At 33.3% G+C, this 21,250-nt stretch overlaps 1 protein-coding gene and 1 pseudogene across 2 annotated transcripts in view; one reads left to right on the top strand and one right to left on the bottom strand.

The window, feature by feature from the left end:
* The window catches only part of LOC145280058 (regulator of telomere elongation helicase 1-like), a 1,039,981-nt gene that overhangs the window by 748,705 nt on the left and 270,026 nt on the right, over positions 1 to 21,250 (bottom strand). The window lies entirely within an intron of this gene.
* LOC145280461 (5S ribosomal RNA) lies at positions 19,677 to 19,794 on the top strand (annotated as a pseudogene).

The following is a 21,250-nucleotide window of genomic DNA, read 5'->3' as shown; positions in this document are numbered from 1 at the left end:
TCTGCGTGTTTGTGCATATGTTTGCCAAAAACTTTCAACACGCATTGGACTGGTCAAGACCAGTACCATCTGAAAGGACGATGTCTCGGTCGAGTAATATGTGAGAATTAGAAAAAAACGGTCAATTATTTCCTATAGAAATAAACGTTCAAACCAAGGGAGGATCTGAAAAAGCGTGCCTTTTCAATACTGTGCACACGCAGTTAAACATTATTTTTTGAATTTGTTTAAATAACAGAATTTCCAACGTTGTTTTGCTCTCAGCCTCGTGGGGCAGTGGATTAGCAGGTTGTGTCGTAAGCTATAGTTTTCGCGTTTGAGTACATGTAACGGTTGTCTTTTTTTCCCCCCCTTTTTTAAATGGGGTTGTTTTGTAATTTATAATAACAATTTCCTTATTTCGATTTTTTATCACGGGTTTTAAAAGAAAGTTTTAATATTTTATCAGGGTTAAAAGACTTATTTGCTATAACATTTTTCTTATTTTGAGGATTACATAATGTGATATTTTTTTTTTAATTAATCATTTTTATAACGTTATTTTGCTTCAAACAAATTCTACTTTTTTATAACTGATTTTTTTTTTAAAACAAGGTTGTTTTGTAATTTTAAAAAACAATTTCCTTATTTCGATTTTTTTCATCAGAAGTTTTAACATATGGGTTACATAATGTGATTTTTTTCTTTTATTTTTCATCTTTTTAACGGTTATTTCGCTTAAAACAAATTTTACTTTTTTAAAACTGAATTATTTTTTCACTTTGTTTTAGACGGTTTCTTTTTCTGTCCGATTACATTTTCCTGTTTTTATCCGTTCTTTTATTTTCAAGTTAGCAGCTGCGTCCAAACCCAATTTTATCTCCACCCGGGCAACGCCAGGTACCTCCGCTATTACTTAAATAAATCAACTTTGAATAATACCTCTAAATAAAACAATTGTATTACAACAAACAATAACATGGAACTAATTATTAAAATAAAGTTGTTTTTTAATGTAATATGCAAATCACATCATTCCTTGAATGTAGATTCTCTTTGAATAATTAGTATATATAGAAATTAGGGATGTACCGGTTATCAAATTGTCCGATTACCAATTAATCAGCATGAATGCCGATTAATTGGTAATCATGCCGATTTATCAGCAAATTTAGTTGTCATGAATGATACTAATATTAATTATATTGTAAATGAAGACAAGTTTTGCATGCCAGTGAAAATTTATCAAAGATACATGCATCGTCTACACCATATTATAAAAATAACATGTAGATTTTTACAACTGAACTGAATTTGAGGCAAATATATGTAAGCATATAGAAAATTTCAGTCCTTTTTCTTCCTATTGAATTAATATTTTTTATTTTAAATCACTTTCAAAGAAAATTATTACTTCATTTTTCCGTTTTCATGTTGAGGAATTGTACAATAAATTGTGATGACGTGCGAACCGAAAATAAAGCATTCTTCACCAGTCATATTCTTGTTCCTCATTTTCAGACTCTTGCTACCATTACATATATATTTTTATTTTTATGGTTTAGATATTGTATATTTTATTGAGATAAATTACTAATTAGATATCAGACATATGTAATTTCGATATGTAAAAAATTAACTAAATATTGACAACAACCTACAACCATTATGGCAACCAGTTTTTATTAAAAGTATTTTGATATCAATCCCAAGAATAAAAATACAACTGCCTGCAAGTTATGCCAATCTATTGCATCAAAGGATGGCAAATCAGCAAAAACTTTTACAATGACTAATATGTTAAACCATCTTAGAAAGGTTCGTTCAAAAGAAGCAAAAGTTGTAAATAAGAAATAGAAACACAATGATATTCAGGGACAGACATTCCAGGAACAAGTGGCAGCAACTACGAGCCTCCGGTGAAACACCAAATTACTATAGAATCAATATTGGTCAAAAAGAAAGTTTGGAATACTAATGATCACAGGTCACAAGAGATCCATTATCTGATAAGAGAAATTATTGCTGTTGATATTCAACCATATTCTGTAACATCCGACATTGGATTTAATAGGCTTATTGCAATTTTTTTTTTTTTTTCAAATTACTGCATTCCATCAAAAAAGTAATTCCCTGTAAAATAATATTAGATATATTTATAAAAGTAAAACAAAAATTCAACTGTCTCTTGCCGAAATTAACAGCATTTTATGAACTACAGACATTTTGACAGCTACAAGAGATAATGTTTTCTTTCTGAGTTTGCCAAGTCATTGGTTTTCAAATGACTTTGAACAGTGCAGAGGTGTTGTTCGAGTTGTTCTATTCCCTGGTTCACACACAGGTGCAAGAATAAGTGAAAAATTGCATAATGCTTTGGATGAGTATAAAATATTCAATAACGTTTTTTTTAGTCTTGCAGAATTCAGAAACAAATATAATTGCTAGTGTTAGGGAATGTGATTTAGAATAACCATCATACATTGTAACTCAAGTTGTGAAGACAATCATTACATCATTTAAGAGAAATATACTTTCTCACTTTAACACTTTCTATTAGCAATTAGTAAATTAACTGAAATACAGAATCAACTTAATTTGGAGAAACAAACTTATTCAAGATGTGACCACATGATGGAATTCAACATGTTTTACGTTGAAAATAAATTAACAACGAAAAACTCTCGTTGTGCTGCTGATAAGATTCCTACTTTAACAACTTACCAATGGGGACTTGTTTGAAAAAAAAAAAATACTCAGTTCCTGAGTTCATTTAAAGAAATCACCAAAGAAGCAAGTCATAGAACTTAAACCATATCAATGATACTTACAAATTTAGCTCTGAGGTTATTTCTGTCAAAAGCTGTCCAATCTAATTCTACTATTTCTGACTTTAGTGGAATCCTTCTCGCCATTGTTGAACAATTCAGGTTATCAATGGAAACAAGATTTTCATCCTATCTAAATGATAAAATCTTGTATATGCCTACTTTCGATTATTAATTTTTAAAAATTGATATAAAAAACATATTTAGACTTAGATTCTACATCTACTTTCCACTGATGATAATGAATCAGAAGGATACATTACCCTGCTGAGAGTCAAGAAGCACAAACAAGTGTAAATTACAACATAGCAACTTTGAAATCCACTGACAAAAATATAACTAGAAACAAAGTCGACGTCAAAGAAAATGAACGTGTAAAATCGAAGGCGAGAAATGGCTGGCTACGGCCGGCGTGAGGTCGGAGATGAAAAAGTGTACACTGGACGATGAAAAGAGACTTTTAAGTTGTGTCGAGACGGGAGAAAAAGTGGAATAAAAACTGTTTGAAAAAAAAAAAAAAAATGCCGACCCCGATTTATTTATTGTATTTGTTTTGTTTGTTTGTTTGTTTGTTCCTGTAACGATACAGTTAAGCAGAGGAGTTGGAATGATGGACTTTCAGATAGGGTGCTAGCAACCATGATGGTGCTCAGAAAGGTCTTATGGCAACCTTTATATAAGAGCCAAAACACAACTGCAACATACCACATATTTTTTTTTTTATGTTCTAATTCAAAGCACCAACACAAATCACAATTAGAAATGTGCGTTCACTTTCATGAAATTATAAAAACAAAAACTATTGAAAACATTTGAATTGTAAATCATAAGGATGCAGAGGCCATAAAAACAACATATTATGATTTCATACATTTTTTTTGTTTTGCAATTTTTCGAGATAAGGATTGATAATTTGAATTATTCAAACTACTGTTCTCATCTTGAACGTTATTCTTACAAGATTTCACTAATCAATCTTGTTGAATTCTAGAATTTGTATGGAAATTTGAATGAAACTCTTCATTTAATCAACGAGGGTAGCTTGTTCTTATTTCATCAGCCATGACCAAGTAGTACGCATAATGCAATGGATAGACTGCTAAGAAATAATCTTCTATATATATAAAGGGCAAAATTTGTGTGTGTGTGTGTGGGTGTGGTTATATGTCTTGCAAAAATTTCTGTCAGACACGATAGAATGTGTTGAAACCATTATCGTTTTAAACTTCTTTTGGTCAACAAATATCGAAAAATTGGCCAAAAACACCCTCAACTGGCCAGTTTTCTGCAAGGAGAGGTCGCCTTTTGTCGCCGATATTTTCACAAGTCATTGTCTCCTTTTGATTGACTAGCCTTAATTTCAACGTTCGCGACTTCCAATTTTTCCATGGAGGCATCGGCTAAGATGTTATGTTTTTTTAACCTTCTTTTTCTCCTTTGCGTTACAGGTTCAAGCCTGCCTGCCTGCCTACTACCACTTTTTATTTTTTATTTTTAAACCCTCTCTCCACCCGGCTGCCTACTGTTGTTTTGATCCCCACTCCCCTGCTATTACCACTTTTTTTTTTTTCGGTGTTCCTTACTACACCACCTATATCCCCCCCCCCCCGTTAGTCAGTTCTAAGTGACCGTCTTCTGGAGGGTGAAGGTTCAATCCTTGGTATGAACAATACTAAGAATACAATTGGAAATTGCTTAAAATTACGGCTGCTGAAACAAGAGCAAGCTATCCGCATGGATTAATTAAAAGAGTTCTGTTTAAAATTCCATACAGAATTTAAGCATTCAACATGACACACCTGAAGAAGGTCGGAGGTTTCATTGACTGAAATATTATGAGAATAATATCCAATATGAGAAGAGTAGTCCAAATGATAAAAAGAATAAAATATTTATATTTGTTTACATTTTTTCTAACAACAATCGAATCATCTGTTCAAAAAATAACTAATTTCAGAAACAACCAATCATTTATTCTGTTCATGATTTGCTGATACATTTGTGGAGTTCATCATCAAGGCAGAGGTTAAAGCAATACGTTATGGGGAAAACAGCCTTTTCTGAACAAATAACGACCAATACTTTTTATCATTTTTATTTTTTTTGAAAGCTTGAAAGCAATGCATTGTGGGAAGAAAGCATTTCTTATAGGCACATTTTTAACCAATGCAAGAAAGCCTAATTTTTCTTTTTCTTTTTTTTGTAAGCTTCAAATAAACGCCTCATTATATTTTTAAACTTATGCATTTATGATCTGAAAGTTTCATTTCTCTGTTGCAGATATTGACGGTGTGAGACTAAAAAAGTAACCTGTCATGAACATGCATCAGAAGTAGAGATGCGTCATTAAATTCCTCCCTGCAGAAAAACATTCACTGGTGCATGTTTATGAAACCGGTGCAGTTGATGCCAGCATAATTAGGAGATGGGTTTGCTGAATTCAGAGTCGCGACAGATGTGTAACCAAGTGCGCTCAGACTTTTACAACCGAGGTATCAAAAGAGGCTGGCAAAAGTGAATTGAGAATAGCAATAACTATGTAGAAAAATAAATTTTGGAGCCCAACTACTTCCATCTTTGTAGCTCTTCAACGTTTTAGTTTTTGAATTAAAAAAAAAATAAGAAGCCTTACTTTTGAAACGATTCTTGTCTAATTATAAAGAGTGAAAGAGTTATTATTCTGAGAGAAAGCAAGATTTATCTGTAATTTATTATTTTTAGGTCGTTGTGATCAATGCACAATTTTTTTTGTACATGAAATGCCTGAACAGAGCTGACAAATAACCAACTATGGATTCTTTTCATAAACTGCTGGACTTGTGCCAGTTGTTTCTGCACAGATTCATATTGGTCATCTTTATATTAACCAACACTGGAGACAAATTATCAGTATTTTATTTTTGCTTCAGTGAAAAAAAAAAAAAAAAAAAAAAAAAGGACCCCCTCCCCATTCCAACCTAGTCTCATGAATTGGTTCAATATCGCTTTTGAAATGCACAATATTTTCAGTATTAGATTACATATTTGATAAAATCAATAATGAAATTATACTGCAGTTTAAGATTCGAAAGAGAGATAAATCCATAAAAGAAAGTGCATAAAAAGACAAAAGAAAAAGTAAAGAAAACAGAAAAGAAAAGAAAAAAATTTAAAAAAAAAAAAAAAAGAAAAAGAGAAAATAAAAAGAAAAAATTGAAAAGAAAAAATAAAATAAAAAAATGTTTCTGAATTTTTGAGATGAGGATTGATTATCAATATTATTTGGATTCTTCAGACTACTGTTCTCATCTTGAATGTTACTTTCACAATGTTTCAATCAATGTAACCTCCAACCTCCTTCAAGTGTATCTTGTTGAACTCAGCAATCTTTCTATCAAACTTGTGAATCTGTATGGAATTTTGAAGGGAACTTTTTATTTAATCCACAAGGGTAGCATGCTCTTGTTCCATGAGCCATGACTTAATAGAAGTCCTAAACAATTCGCTATTGTATGTTGAGTGTCATCCGCACTGAGAATTGAACATTCAATCTCCAGAAGTGTAGCTTTTACAACTAAATTTTGCCAAGTACTCTATCCACTATGCCACAGGTCCATGCAGACAATTCTAGTATGAATTTTAGAATGACCTATTTTGTTTTCTAACTGTACAATCTTACTACTTATTATCATATATTACTATTTATATATAATTCTTTCAAAATTATTATTTTTTTTTTTATTACTATATATTATTTATTATTACTGGTTTTCATATTGTGTTAAATTCTATACTAGGTCTGCTTTATCGTTGATTGTCACCCAGCATATGTGCTGTTTCTTTGAGTCGTCTTACTCTCCACCATTCTTTTCTGTATATAATTTTTATTTCACCCCATAAATGGAGATGGTTTCCCTTTTCCCTTCACATATGGTCAGCCATATTCAACATTTATTGAATTTAGAACTCGCTAGTTAATAAACCTAACGTATGATCTGATGATTTGATGTAGGATGAAATTTAAATCCAAAAACTCACTTTCTCTCTCAGAAAATGGAAGTCAACTCAAAATATAAACTTTGGAGTGATCAAAGTATCTGGTGCAAAGCTTGGGACGTTCGTATGAGGAGTCGCTGAAAAATATGAATCAAGTGAAAGAGACATTTAAAACCTTGTCTGCTGATGTTTACATCTTTGACCGCTTTGAATGGCTTTCACTAGCCGCTGTCCTCTCAACTAACTGCCAATTTGATTCTGGAGGGAAGTGATAGAGCCAGGTTTCATTCATTGATATAAAAAAAAAATTTTTATTACGCTGAAACAATTGCAAACAATGCTCTGAATTATTGATGCATTGTTATTCTTGATAGACTGCAAATGCAGCGTACACTGTACGCACGATTTTCTCATCGACAAATGTTCATGCAAAATAGTGAATACACTGTCTTTTCATATGCTCAAATTCTTTATCCCATGCAACTGCAATTGATAATCATCTGATACGAGTTTGTTGATTTTTCAAAATATTTTTCCAAAACAACTGGGACCTAAACATTCCGAATCATTAGTGTCTGTACGATTGCATCTAAAGTCAGCATACCACTTCTTAACTGCTGTTTCTAATGTAGCAGATGTTAGATATTGATGTGGGCAATGCTGAAGGGGTGTTGGTTGACAATTATTATGATTATTCAAGCCAAAAAGGTTTTGTCAGCTAAAATATGTCTCAGAAAATGACTTTTCTCATTTTTTTGTGCTAAGGATTGTTTATTCGTATTACTTGGATTCATCGAACTACTGTTCTCATCTTGAGTGTGATTTTCATTACGTTTTGGTCAATGTAACCTCCGACCTTCTTCAAGTGTATCTTGTCAAACTCAGGAATTTGGACGACTGATTAAACAAGAGCATACTACTCCCGTGAATTAAATAAAGGGTTCCATTCGAAATTCCATCCAAATTTCCGTGTTCAACATAAACACTCAAATTTGACAAAGTACACCTGAAGAAGGTCAGAAGTTACATTGGCCAAAGTGTTATGAATGAGAACATTTGTCCGATGAATCCAAATATGAATGTTTTCGAATAATCAAAATATTTAGATATTTATTTACATGTAACAGTTATCAGGAATATGAACTTAAAAATGTTATAACAATTTAGTTGACAACTTAGAAATAATGACATGTAAAAATATCAGGTGATTATCTTAGTGATGTACACTGATGACATCATTTAGTGGGAGAGATGGTCTTTTGATATATGTGGACATTAGTTAGTGTTTAGATTTTAAAGGAAATAGCAAGTTGAGCCGACCAGTCGAACGGCTCCAAACACCTGGGAGAGTGAGGGGTCCAACACCTATGAAATATAGGAATCTAAGACCAGCGTTGCAACTTTCCAAAAGGGGGGGAAAAAACACACTCTGGAATAAAAAGTTGCTGAAAATAAAACCAGAGTTTCTGCCATTCTTGGGGAGAATTTCCAATGTAACTTTTCTGTCAAGACAAGACCAAAGAATGGACCTAATATGTTCCCAATTGGCCAAATGTTGAAATCCCAAATAAGTGCTATTCGTCCTTTGTGCTGTAAAGGTATTTATGTATATCATTATTCCGTCATGAACTGTATTTAAATATACATACAAACACAATGACCTCTACATTAGATGATCACAATGCAAGACGGTCATAGACGACCACACGCATATATACACACATATATACAATATCATTACTCAACGATAATAGAAGCTGATAAATATACACACAATTCACCCACCCATGTTATAAAGACGCTCACAACACAGAGTCCAAATAACAATTATCAAGCTTTTGCTTTGCATTAACAGTATTTTTTTTTCCATCAGAAAGCAATGCTTTATCAATGCACGAAATTCAGATTTTTCCAATGTTTTGAAAATTTGTAACAGTAGCATCACTGAAATAACTGTAATTTGTAAACTAGTAATTTGACTGGGTTCAGATTATTACAATTACTATTTGAAGGTTAGTACTTTACAAAAAAATGATTTTGATTTTTTTATTAGTTGTATCAGTTACATGTCAGGTGCGGGACTTATTGAGCAACGTGTTATATATATATATATATATATATAAATTTGCTAACATATTACTTTCCTCTGAAAAGAAATATTTTGTATTCTTTGAAACTCCGCAGAATAAGTATTTATCAATTATCTGTCGAAAAATAAATATTACATGTAAATTTTTGTTTACGGTTTTCATTTATGCTTCTTGTCTTATAGAGAGAGATGACCGTGTAATCATGATTGCATAAGCATAAAACACGAGTGTCTGTAGATAAAAATATTTATTGATAAAAATATTATAAGCACCGTTCAATTATGATTGGGCCTCTTTAAGAGAGTTATAATAAGCTATTAACTTCAGGGTAACATAATGTCATCTAACTTGCTTTCTGTATTTGTCCGATTGCCTCAATATTATACATAAAACTTAATTCTCTTTCCTTCCAAGTGATAATATATGTATACACACACACTAGCAGGACGCTCGGCATTGCCCAGTCGTAAAATACATTTAAATATGATATTTTGATTAATGCAGATTTCGTATTTATTATTATATTATATCGGACTCAATATATAATAATGATTTAAAAAGTTAAAAAAAAAAACAAAACAAATGACTCGTGCGCCATTACCCAAAATCGGAACGAAAAAGTTCAGCTTATGATTTACTTTTTCCTCTGCCGTTAATGACTAAGCTATGAAGATATATTTGCTGCAAGGCTAAAAATTAAAACATGAACCGATAGCTACTGTGTTATGCATGCATATTTGTAATGCCGGTGTTCAACCTTCACCTGGCAAATTTTTTTCTTTTTTTAAATTTTCACCTTTGTACCAATTTTCCCAGGCCAAAACCCAAATATAAAGTCTTGCATGGGTTCAAATACCTTATATATGAAGTTTCAGGTCTGTAGACCAAAAACTTGCAATAACCCTTATCCTTGAGTGGCTTCCGGCCTTGATAAGTGGTGACCACCGTGTAAAAAAAAAAAAAACTAAAAGGAATTTGGTAGGCAAAATTTTTTAAACAAAAATATATAAGTATACATAAATATATATGGAAAGAGTTTTGTGTTTAATATAAACTTTTTACGCCAATATTACACAAGTATAAATCATGTAGAATATCTGCATGAATATAATTACACGTAATAGTTAACTAAAGATAATCATCCCATAAGAAAACCGAAAAAACTAATAGGGAATTAATTAAGATGAATGTTTAAAAGAATATGCAAATTAGCTAGATCTTTTGCTAGTGAGTGCAATTCCATAACTCATATATAAGAAAGTCGCAGTTCTTTTTAAATAAATAGAAAAAAGGGGTTTTTATGCAAAAAAAAAAAAAAAAAAAAAATATATATATATATATATATATATATCATTAGTTATTATTTCAAAACCGAAAGATGTAGGTTATTCACGCTCATAAGTTTTTTTTAATATACAAACGCCTGAATTTTCTTTCATAGTATGCCTTACATATGTCTCATTGAATAGCAGAAGACCACTAAACAACTCAGAGACAAACGTATGTTCCCTAAAAAATGTTATATGGAATGAAAAAGGATTTGGAGCAGAAAAAAGATAAGAAATGTATAAAAAAAATTCATGAGCGTGAATTAACTGTGTGTTTTGATTTTCGAATGACAACAAATGGTATATATGCTCTGGAGGTTAAAATTAACTTTCATCATGTTTAATATTTCTTACAATTAAAAATATTAGTGATAGAATATATACTTCAATAGCATATATTTTTTATAATAGTAACACACATTATATATATATATATATATATATATATATATATATATACACACACACACACACACACACACACACACAGGGTGACCCCCCCCCCAAAAAAAACGGGCCCCAACTCTAATTAGGCCCCGTTTCTTAGTGTTCTGTTCGAACGAAATTTAACACAGTGTATTCTTTGTCCCAGCTCCCACTGGGGTCTTGGTGTACTCACGATCGTTGATTCTGCCATGTCCTGTAAAATAAGGGCAATCGGTGAATAAATAATGGAGATATCACGTTTTCTTTTTTTTTGGGGGGGGGTCACCCTGTATATATATCAGAATAATGAGATGAATTACATACCAGATTAATGAATCTTGTGATTTCAAGTCTTACAAAATACTTTAGGGAGGTAATATTTTTATATAAGACAATCCCAGGCAAATAAAATTGCTCAATATACTAGATAGAGCAAATCAAATTTTCAGTTTTTATATTAATTTTATTAAGAAAAAAATATAATTTTCAAAATGAAAATTTATTGTTTGGACAAAGAATGCAATATTTATATTAATTTCCATGGATTTTCGATGTAGCAAAATTATAGCAAACCAGAATTAATATTTTGCTAACGACTTTTCCTCTGAGGAGATGAACCTACATCGAAAATCCTGTAAATATATATATATATATATATATATATATATATATATATATATATATATATATATATATATATATATATTTATTCCAGATAGAAGTACATATTTATTTATAGAAATAAATTTTAAATATGTATATCTGAAGAAAGTTTTTTTTTTTTTTTTTTCTATTTCCAACATTAGAAACCTGGAACTATAGCAACTGCATGATTTTGGTACAGGCTCACCAGAATGTCAATTTATGCAGAAACTGTCAAAGCAGTTAGGCAACTGCAGTTGTCTGATATACACACTGATTGTGTGTGTATGTGTGTGTGTGTGTGTACACACACATACACACATATGTATGTTTGTTTTTATATGTGCATCCGTGCACTTGCAGTAAAACAGCAGTAGTTTGCTGCAATGGCCGCTGCATCATTTCCATGCTGTACAGACGTAGACTTGTGTCTGTGTGCATAATTTAGCGAAAGTCAAGACTGCAATGCACCAGTCAACACGTACCATTTCTATTCTTCCTCTTCCATTCTTTGAAGTCTACAGCCAAAAACGGAGAAAGGGAAGGAGAGACAGGAGGAGAATGGCATTGGAACATCACAAGAAATCACAACCCGTCTGAGGTTTCATCCTTTGATATGGAAACTAAATTTAGAATTCAAGAAATAGAAACGTTTTATTATAATACTATATTTTTAATATTTACACCATTGGTCAAGACTATGTATGCGTTTTGAGTGATATTTAATCAGCCTCCAACTTGAAGAAATCACTAATGAATTTAGTATACAAGAGCTAATCAACGTTTGTTTCTCTTTAGCCATTTTTTTTTTTTGCACTTGTGCCTCCCTCAACGTAAATACCCTCAATCAACTTATCAATCACCAAAATATCACTTGTTCATTGTAGAAGTCTCCAGATGCCAGAAAGCTTCCTACACTAATAAGCTGCTTTTCAAACACTGCTTGCTTTTGGAACTCTCTCCCTGCTTCCCATTTCCGCAATTGTAGTAACATGCAAAACATTTAAATGTGATGTGAACAAACATCTCTCTGCATAACTCCCCACATATAGAATACCCTCATAAATCTGGCCCTTAATTCTCTGCAGTCCCTTATATTTCAGTGACAATGTGTCTTGTTTGGAGTACAGTATGAAGAAAAAAATAAATAAATAACTTAGTCACACAAAATACGTGTTAAAATATTCTTCCGGTTACGTAATGTTTTTAAATACATAAATTTTAATAGCTTTAATTTTCCACAGTTTTCAATTAATTAACGAAGTAACCCATCTCTCACTGTCAACCACCTTCCAACTCTCGCACTGTATTTTATGACCTCACTCTTCATAGTGCTTCTTTCTTAGAACTGCACGCCTGTGGAACTCTGTTCCGTCTGCCTGCTTCCCACCTGACTACAACTTGGATGTGTTCAAGTCCAACGTCAACAAATTCCTAATGAACCGCCCCCTTAAGTAAAGCACTTCATCAAATCTCCACACTAACATAATGTACTTGCAATAACCCTTATCCCTGAGTGGCTTCCGGGCCTTGATAAGTGGTGACCACTGTGTAAAAGAAAAAAAAAATGTATTTCTCACACTTTCTCTCTGTAGAAAGAAATGAAATAAAATAAGAAGAATAGTCCATTACAAGCACTTATTAGCTTTACATTTTCTCTACCACTCTCCCTTGACCCAGTATTATACCCTAATGAACCAAGTCTCTGAGAGCATAGATAAAGTACTCTCCCTTGATACTAGCGCTCAAGTACATGTGTTTGGTGACTTTAATGTCCACCACATTAATTGGCTTGGTTTCTCTACTTACACAAACGCAGCTAGTAGCATAATACATAGCTTCTCTATATCTCATTTCCTACCACAGACTGTTACGTTTCAAACCCGTCTCCCAGATGAACAAGTTTTACTTCTAGATCTATTTCTAACCACAGTTCCCAATGGTTGTGTAACGAATGCCCATAGTCCATTCAGGAATGCTGATCACGCTGTGATAATGGTAGAAATCACCCTAAACGTTTCACCCAAAGCTAAAGAGCCATTGCTCAAAACGATAAAGTACTATAAGAACGCTGACTGAGAAGCCATCAGGGATCTCATCAAAGATGCCCCATGGGGAAATATCTTTTCTCTTCCTACAGAACAGTGCGCAAATGAGACCACTGAATGGTTCAAAGCGGCAATTGAAGCACATGTTTCCACACGAAAATTCTATGGCAAACCCCACTCTCCCCTTCTACTTGTGCAGCTGTCATTGCTCAAAGGTAGCATGCGTACAACAAATTTATCCAACATGTCCAGTACAAACAGAAAAAAGTTTATAGAAGTTAGAAGTAATTGTAAGAAAGAAATAGCAACAGCTAAGAGAGAATATATCGAAATCACCAAAAAATGCATTGAAGCACAGAAATTCGGAACTCGTAATTTCTGGAAAATCTACAACCGTGTAGTAAATAATGGGCAATCAACAATTCCCTCACTATCCAACAATCATGAGGTTGTTTGCACAGTAACCGAGAAAGCTAACATGCTTACCAGTTTGGTTTGCCTCAAACTCTACAATGAACCCAGCAAACTACTCCCTCCCTGATTTTCCTTTGCGGACAGAAACCACACCAGATGATCTGGAAAAATCACCCCCTTCTCAGGTACATGATGTCATAAAAAGCCTAGACACCTCAAAAGCATGTGGACCTGATCTCATCCCGGCTGTACTATTAAAAAAATGCTCCACTAAAGTTGCTCCAAACTTTACAACAAATGTTTTACGAATTTTGCTTTCCTGACTAATAAACTGCTTCTGTGGTACCAGTTTACAAGAATTCTGGCGAAAGTACTGACCCATTAAATTATCGCCCCATTAGTCTTCTCCCTCGTTTTGCTAAAATATTTGAGTTCATAATTAATCAAGCTCTAGTCCACCGCCGTCCAGTTGCTAAACTTGTCCGTCCAACAATATGGATTAAGGTAAACCTGTTCTACTGCAGATATCCTAACTGTAATCTCTGAATGTATATACCATGCACTGGACAAAGCAAAGGAAAATAGAGCAAGGGTATGGCATGATGGTCTTCTCAGGAAAATCAGATCATATTGTTGTTTTTGTTTTATGGCATATCAACCCTTTTCAGGTTATTTAATGCCGAATCCAGTGATTTTTTTTTTTTAATTTTTTAATATAATTTATTTGTTTTTTTTATTCAAGTCGGTTTCTATTTAATCCATAGTTGGGACCCTAACAGGTACTACCAGCCCGGGTCAGAGTGGACCTGGGAGCAATGGCAATTAAAGGGTGGCTCCACACTCCCCAAAGCCCGCAAGCTGAGGCCTCACCATTGGATATAGTTTATGGTCATATCCAGGACCCAGATCATATGGTATTAATGGACGAATACTTAACAATTAAATCCTTATTAAATAAGAAAAGAATCCAGGTTGTCCTCGATGGTTGTATATCAAAATAATGATATAAATGCAGGTGTACCTCAAGGGTCAATCCTTGAACCATTGTTATTCCTGATATTCATAAATGATCTCCCTGATAAAATTGTCTCTGAGATGGATATATTTGCTGAATGAATGAATGAACACATATTTAAGGCAATGGCGGAAACCTTAGAGGAAAACCTCTAGTCTATAGTAGAATGGGGACAAAAATGTTCAATGCTGTAAAGAATTGGAAGACACCTTCTCAACCACTGATAGCTATGGCTAATTATACATTACCTGAAAGTACTTCGTTCAAATGCCTTGGCTTAACGTTCACAGGGAACATGACTTGGAACAAATACACCAAAAGTATTGCCACGGAAGTTACTTATACCTGAAAGTATCCTGTATCTCTACAAAGCCACCATTCGCCCATGTATGGAGTATTGTTGTCATATTTAGGCTGGTGGATCTGCTACTAGTCTCTCGCTCCTTGACAGGGTTCAAAAAAGAGTCGCCAACCTGATAGATCCTGAACTGTCATCTAAGCTTCAACCTCTGTCCCATCGATGAAATGTTACATCCCTCTGCCTGTTTTACAAGTATTTTAATGGTAGATGATCCGACAAACTACAAGCCCTTCTACCCCCTCAACATAAATACTCCCAACAAACCCGGCCAGCAAAATCCCACCTCTACACAATAGAGATCTCCAGATGCCAGAAAGGCTTCTACTCTAATAGTTTCTTCTCCAGGACTGTTAGACTTTGGAATTCCTTTCTGGGTTCCTGCTTCCCCGACTGCACTGACATGCAGAAGTTCAAGTGTAATGTAAACAGATATCTTGCTAGTCAACTCCCTACATAGTATCGCTGCAATTATGTCCCAGATAGTAGCCCTCTGTATACAATGCCTTGTTGGGTGTGAAAATTCAATAAAAACAGAAAATCAGTGTAACACTAATAATGATATACGCTTAAACTTGTCATTGAGAAAGAAAGGTAGGTTGGTTGGTTGGTTTTGTTTTACGGCATATCAACCCTTTTCGGGTTATTTAATGCTGAATCCAAAGATTTTGAAGAAAAATTTTTTTAATAGAATATATTTGTTGTTTTCACGTCGGTTTCTATTTAACCCATAGTTGGGACCCTAACAGGTACTACCACTCCGGGTCAGAGTGGACCTGGGAGCAATGGCAATTAAAGGGTGGCTCCACACTCCCCAAAGCCCACAAGCTGGGGCCTCACCACTGGATATAGTTTAAGGTCATATCCAGGAGCCCCATTGAGGGACTTTTACCCTCTGCAGGGGGGGCAGTCGGCATATTCTAATGCCCCACCGACAGGGCCAAGAAAGGTAGGAGAGAAAAAAAAAGGCTATAACAAAAAGAAAGAGATAAATTTGGCATTTGTCTTTATTTTTATATATTAAACTGGTTTTGCAAACTTAGTTTTTACAAACAATCACACCTAAACTAAATGGCTAACCATAGGGTAGGTGCTTGGCTGAGCTTCAATATGTGGTGCCCCCATTCTCTTAAAACATTCACAACAAAAACTTGTCTAGCTACAACCACTGTCAATTTCCCTTTCTCTCTCTGTACCTCAAACTAAATGAAAGTTATCATTTCAACCAAAAAAAAAAAAATAACTCATCAAAAAAAGATCCCAATTCAAAAAATAAACATACCAGCTGACGAACCTACAACAAGTATATCGACGTGAATAATTATCCCGTGGAACACTGTAATAGTACAATTCCTGCTAGAACAATAATCACAATTTTCTCAGTTTCAATTTGATATCACACATGACTATAAACCTCAAACAGATGATTCCCTACAATATGTTAAAAACACATAAACAAACACAAATCACCAACGAAAACGATGACCAGCGCCACAAGCCGCTTTGCCTACAACTACATCTGCCGGATGAGTACAAATACAGCGGTTTTTTTTTAACAAGCGGTCAGTCGAAGCGAGATCGCCGAACGGCAAGGTTGGGACTGTCGGCAGCCTAACCAACGCAGCAGCAGCAGCCATGCCAACATAGAATGGGTTAGAATACCTTCCCGACAGCAGCCGAACCCAGTAGCAGCAGCTACTCGCCATCGATTCACTCAATTTCCAGCAGCCCAGCATCTCAAGTCAGCGCATATTTCCTGTAGTCACTGGCGACGACCTCATAGCTGTACCAGTTGAAACACCAGCTGGACTTCAACCCTCAGCTTAAGACCTCCTACCACCATCCAATTTCTTTTTGGAAAATAAACCTTGACGGATTTATATTCGTTCACAGCAGTACCTACTGTGTTTCTCATCTCTTCTTTGCCATCGTTGTTTTATTGTCTTTTTCTCGCCAGTGTCATCTTTTAGTTGTAGGGTCGATGGCTCCGCAACAAAGTTCAATGAGCAAAATTTATTGGGCCGGAGGAATACACAAATTGAAACGGGTTGGCAAAAGCAAAACTTGAAAAGTTGTAGACGAACACTTGAACAGATTCACAAAAATATTACTTCAAACTTAAGCATGATAGACCAGCAGATGTGCAGACACATCTAAAGTTAGGTCTTTCTCAACATAATGCATATCTCATTGATATCAATAGTAGAAAAGACCAGATCAAGATATAAGATCGACTATTGACGATAAATATTAATTTTAATATAAGGCAGAAAAATATAAGCATGCCAAATTAATACACCAAATATGATCCTCTTGACAGGAATGAAGACAAACAGTTTGAAAACAGAATGTAAATGCGATTATTCGGAAACGTTTGTCTATGGCTGCATACATAAAAAAAGATTTATGCTTATTAACACGATACACATCGAATATAAAATATCGATAACAGAGTCGAGTGTTTTTAGCAACGTAAAAGGTCAACAGCCGACGAGTATTGTTATTTGGCAACAGATAAGTCAACTATTTATGGCAGGCTTGACGTGGGAGTGGTGGTCACTTTATCATTCTGCAAAGATACAAATCTATTTTCTATGCAGTGAAATACGACCACTTCCTGTTGGTCAGATGCAAATGAAATCGATTTCAAACAGATTGTATGAATAACAGAGAGTGTGCCGAATCAATTCATTTCAATTGAAGCCAATTTATGATTTTAGTGTTGTTGAAAATAAATTTTCAAAGATTTTAATCTTGTTGAAAATAAATTTTTAAAACATTTTAGTCTTGTTGAAAATAAATTTTAAAACATTTTAGTCTTGTTGAAAATAAATTTTAAAACATTTTAGTGTTGTTGAAAATAAATTTTAAAACATTTTAGTCTTGTTGAAAATAAATTTTAAAACATTTTAGTCTTGTTGAAAATAAGCAATATTCGAAGTAGCCACTATTATAACTATTTTGATAGCTTCTTTTAGATCTTACTAGCTCAGTCAATGCCAAACTCTTCTATATCCCTACAGACCATAAAAAACTTCTGATATATTCTCGCATGCCTTACAATCATATTTGAAGATAAAAAACATTAAACTAATTTTGGAATGACATGGATTTTTTTAAAAGTTGTATTTACTGAGGAGTCACTAATTATGAAGGCTAAAACCCACTTGAAAATAAAAGTTAATAAGATGGATATATTGTCAGTTGAATGAGATGAATATCATGAGAAGATTGAATATAATGAACAAAATTTGATAAGCTTTGTATCCCCTCGACATAAATATTCCCAACAAACCTGGCAAGCAGCAAAATCCCATCCCTACATAGTAGAAATCCCCAGATGCCAGAAAGTCTTCTATTTTAATAGTTTCTTCCCCAGAACTGCTAGACTTTGAAATACTCTTCCAGGTTCCTGCTTCCCCAACTGTACTAACATGCAGAAGTACAAGTGTAATGTAAACAGACATCTTGCTGCTCAACTCCCTATATAGTATCTTTGCAATTTATGTCCCAAATAGTAGCCCACCCCTCACACCACACTCACATCAAAGTGGTGCTGTGCCTTGTTTGAGGTGAAAATGCAAATAAATAAAAAAAAAGTGTCTGCTGACATTTTATTTGAACATGTAATAATCATGAAATAATCCTTGGATAGAAACTCTGTTCATGGAAACTGTTTGCTGTGGGGTACACGAAGGGTCGCTAGAGGCAATTAGCCAGTAGCTCCAGAAAATAAATATAACATTAAGAAACGTAATTTATTTTTATTAATAAATTCACTTTGTTTCAAAAAGCAATAAAAGCGAACAAAGAATATCTCAAGGAAGAATGTTTTTAAAAAGATATAAAATTTAAAATAATTATCTTTACTGGTGGGACCTGTGAAAATTCCACAGTAGCATCTTTCATATGTAATATATTTTGCTGCTGGGCATTCTGTCAATGTTCAGCATGAATGCAAACTCTACAATCTTATTGTAGCCCTTTTGTTAAAAAAAAGTATTCATTTAAGTAATCTGGTCAATGTAGTGCTAGAATATATCTGGTTATTACGGTTTATCTTCAATATCGTTATAGGGGTCTGTATCATATTTCTGTTGTATGGACACCCAGCATGAATGGAAACCTAACAATATCATTATACCATTTTTAGACAGAACAGATACTACCCTTGGGTTCGAGCGAGAAGATAAAGGTATATTTTAGTTTGATGTATGGCTCAAAAGCAACATCATTTTTTATTATTATTATTTTTTTTTTTTTTAACACATTGCGTCTTTGGTGATCGGGAGATCCTATTTATTAAAATAATGGATAGAAGGTGATAACATACTATGAACATTAAATTAATATATCTATATATTAATTTAATGTTTGTAGCATGTTATCACCTTTTTAATAAATAGGATCTCCGAATTAAATAATTTATAATCTGGAAACCGTGACATATGTATGTACGTTAAAGGTATTATGGTATTAATATATAGATTGGTTTATTAATTTTAAACTAAGTATTCCTTTAGATTTATTAAAACCCACTTGTTGTTTTACAGCTATCTTGAAAAACAGCACAGTATATGGAATAATCATGTTGACACACCGGTTCCCATTAGATCACTGAAGTTAAGCAACATTGAGCTTGGTCAGTACTAAGATGGGTGACCATTTGGGAACACTAGGTGCTGTATGTGCTCTCCGCTTATCTCGGTATTGTTTCCAGTCATCTAGCACTTCTCCTTGCCACTGGACTACAGAAATGCTGAGTCGGGAGAAGTATGCTTGTGAATTGCACAACCCTTGCACAGCTACTCTTCAGGAGTGCCTATTGTCTCTTGAAACTGAACAGAGACATCATTCAGAAGTTGTTTTTTTTTAATAAGAATACTACCCTGTTAACAGCTTTTTTTTTATTACTTGACCTCATATTGCAAATGTTATTTTTAATTTTTTTCAAGAAATTATAAAAATATGACTGTATTTGAAATTTTTTTTCATAAGAAATCTTCTCACCAGCAATATATCTCAACATGAGCAAAACTGAATAAATACTGCTTTATATATGTGTGTGTATATATATATATATATATATATATATATATATATATATATATATATATATACACACACACACACACACACACACACCAAATTATAGGTATTCAAGAGCCATAACTAAGCAATTTAATGAGGTTATTAAGAGTGCTCCAGGCAAGAGGAGCAAGATATATTTTTATTAATATAAACATATTTACACGGTCACTACACTGGACATGTTAATGTTTCAGACAGATGGTTGGTTAAAACCAGAAGTCCTCATTAAGCAACTAAAAAAAAATTTTTTTTTTATTTTTTTTGAAAACCTTTTTTTTTTTTTTTCTGTGGAAGACCAAAAAAAGTTTTTAAGTCGCTTGATGAGGACTTGTGGTTTTAACCAACATCTGTCCAAAACATTAGCATGTCCAGTGTAGTGACCATATAAATTTGTTTATATTAATAAAATATATAGTAAGTTATAAAATGTATATGGCGATTAAGCTACACTGAATATTCCGCCTGAAGAATCCTAGAGTGGATGAAACGCGGAATATTCAGTTTAGCTTAATCGCCATATACATTTTATAACTTACTAACTAGCTCTACCTACGCATTGAGCACTTTTGAAGTAAATACTTAAAGTTTACACATAAATTTATACTTTCGTATATTAATTTTATGCGAGTAAATTAAGTAGTTTATATATATATATATATATATATATATATATATATATATATATACACACACACACACAAACACATACAAATAACTCTTAAATTAACCAAATGCATAAATTACATGTAGCATATCTTATAATGCTAAGTATCTATATGGTATATGTAGAAAACCTGAGACACATCTTTCTTTCAACACACATAAATGTAAACTATATAAACGGACACAAATGGAGAAGTGGAAACAAATGTCAGACCAGATTAGTCCCCCATCAATCAACAAACTTACTTTTCTCTAAGTCTTAGAACTTAAAAAAAAAAAAAAAGAAAACCTGACAAAAGAAAAAACAAAGACGGCAGAAATTTTCAAGTTAATTTTAGCAAGGCAAAACAAAAGAAAAAGAGAAAGCACAGAAGTAGAGCGCATGATGAAAGG

The sequence above is a fragment of the Euprymna scolopes genome, chromosome 7, assembly GCF_053919585.1.
Source record: "Euprymna scolopes isolate OS-2025 chromosome 7, ASM5391958v1, whole genome shotgun sequence".
Classification (NCBI taxonomy): domain Eukaryota; kingdom Metazoa; phylum Mollusca; class Cephalopoda; order Sepiida; family Sepiolidae; genus Euprymna; species Euprymna scolopes.
The sequence above is the reverse complement of the archived record's forward strand: the minus strand, read 5'-3'. Positions and strand labels throughout refer to the sequence as shown.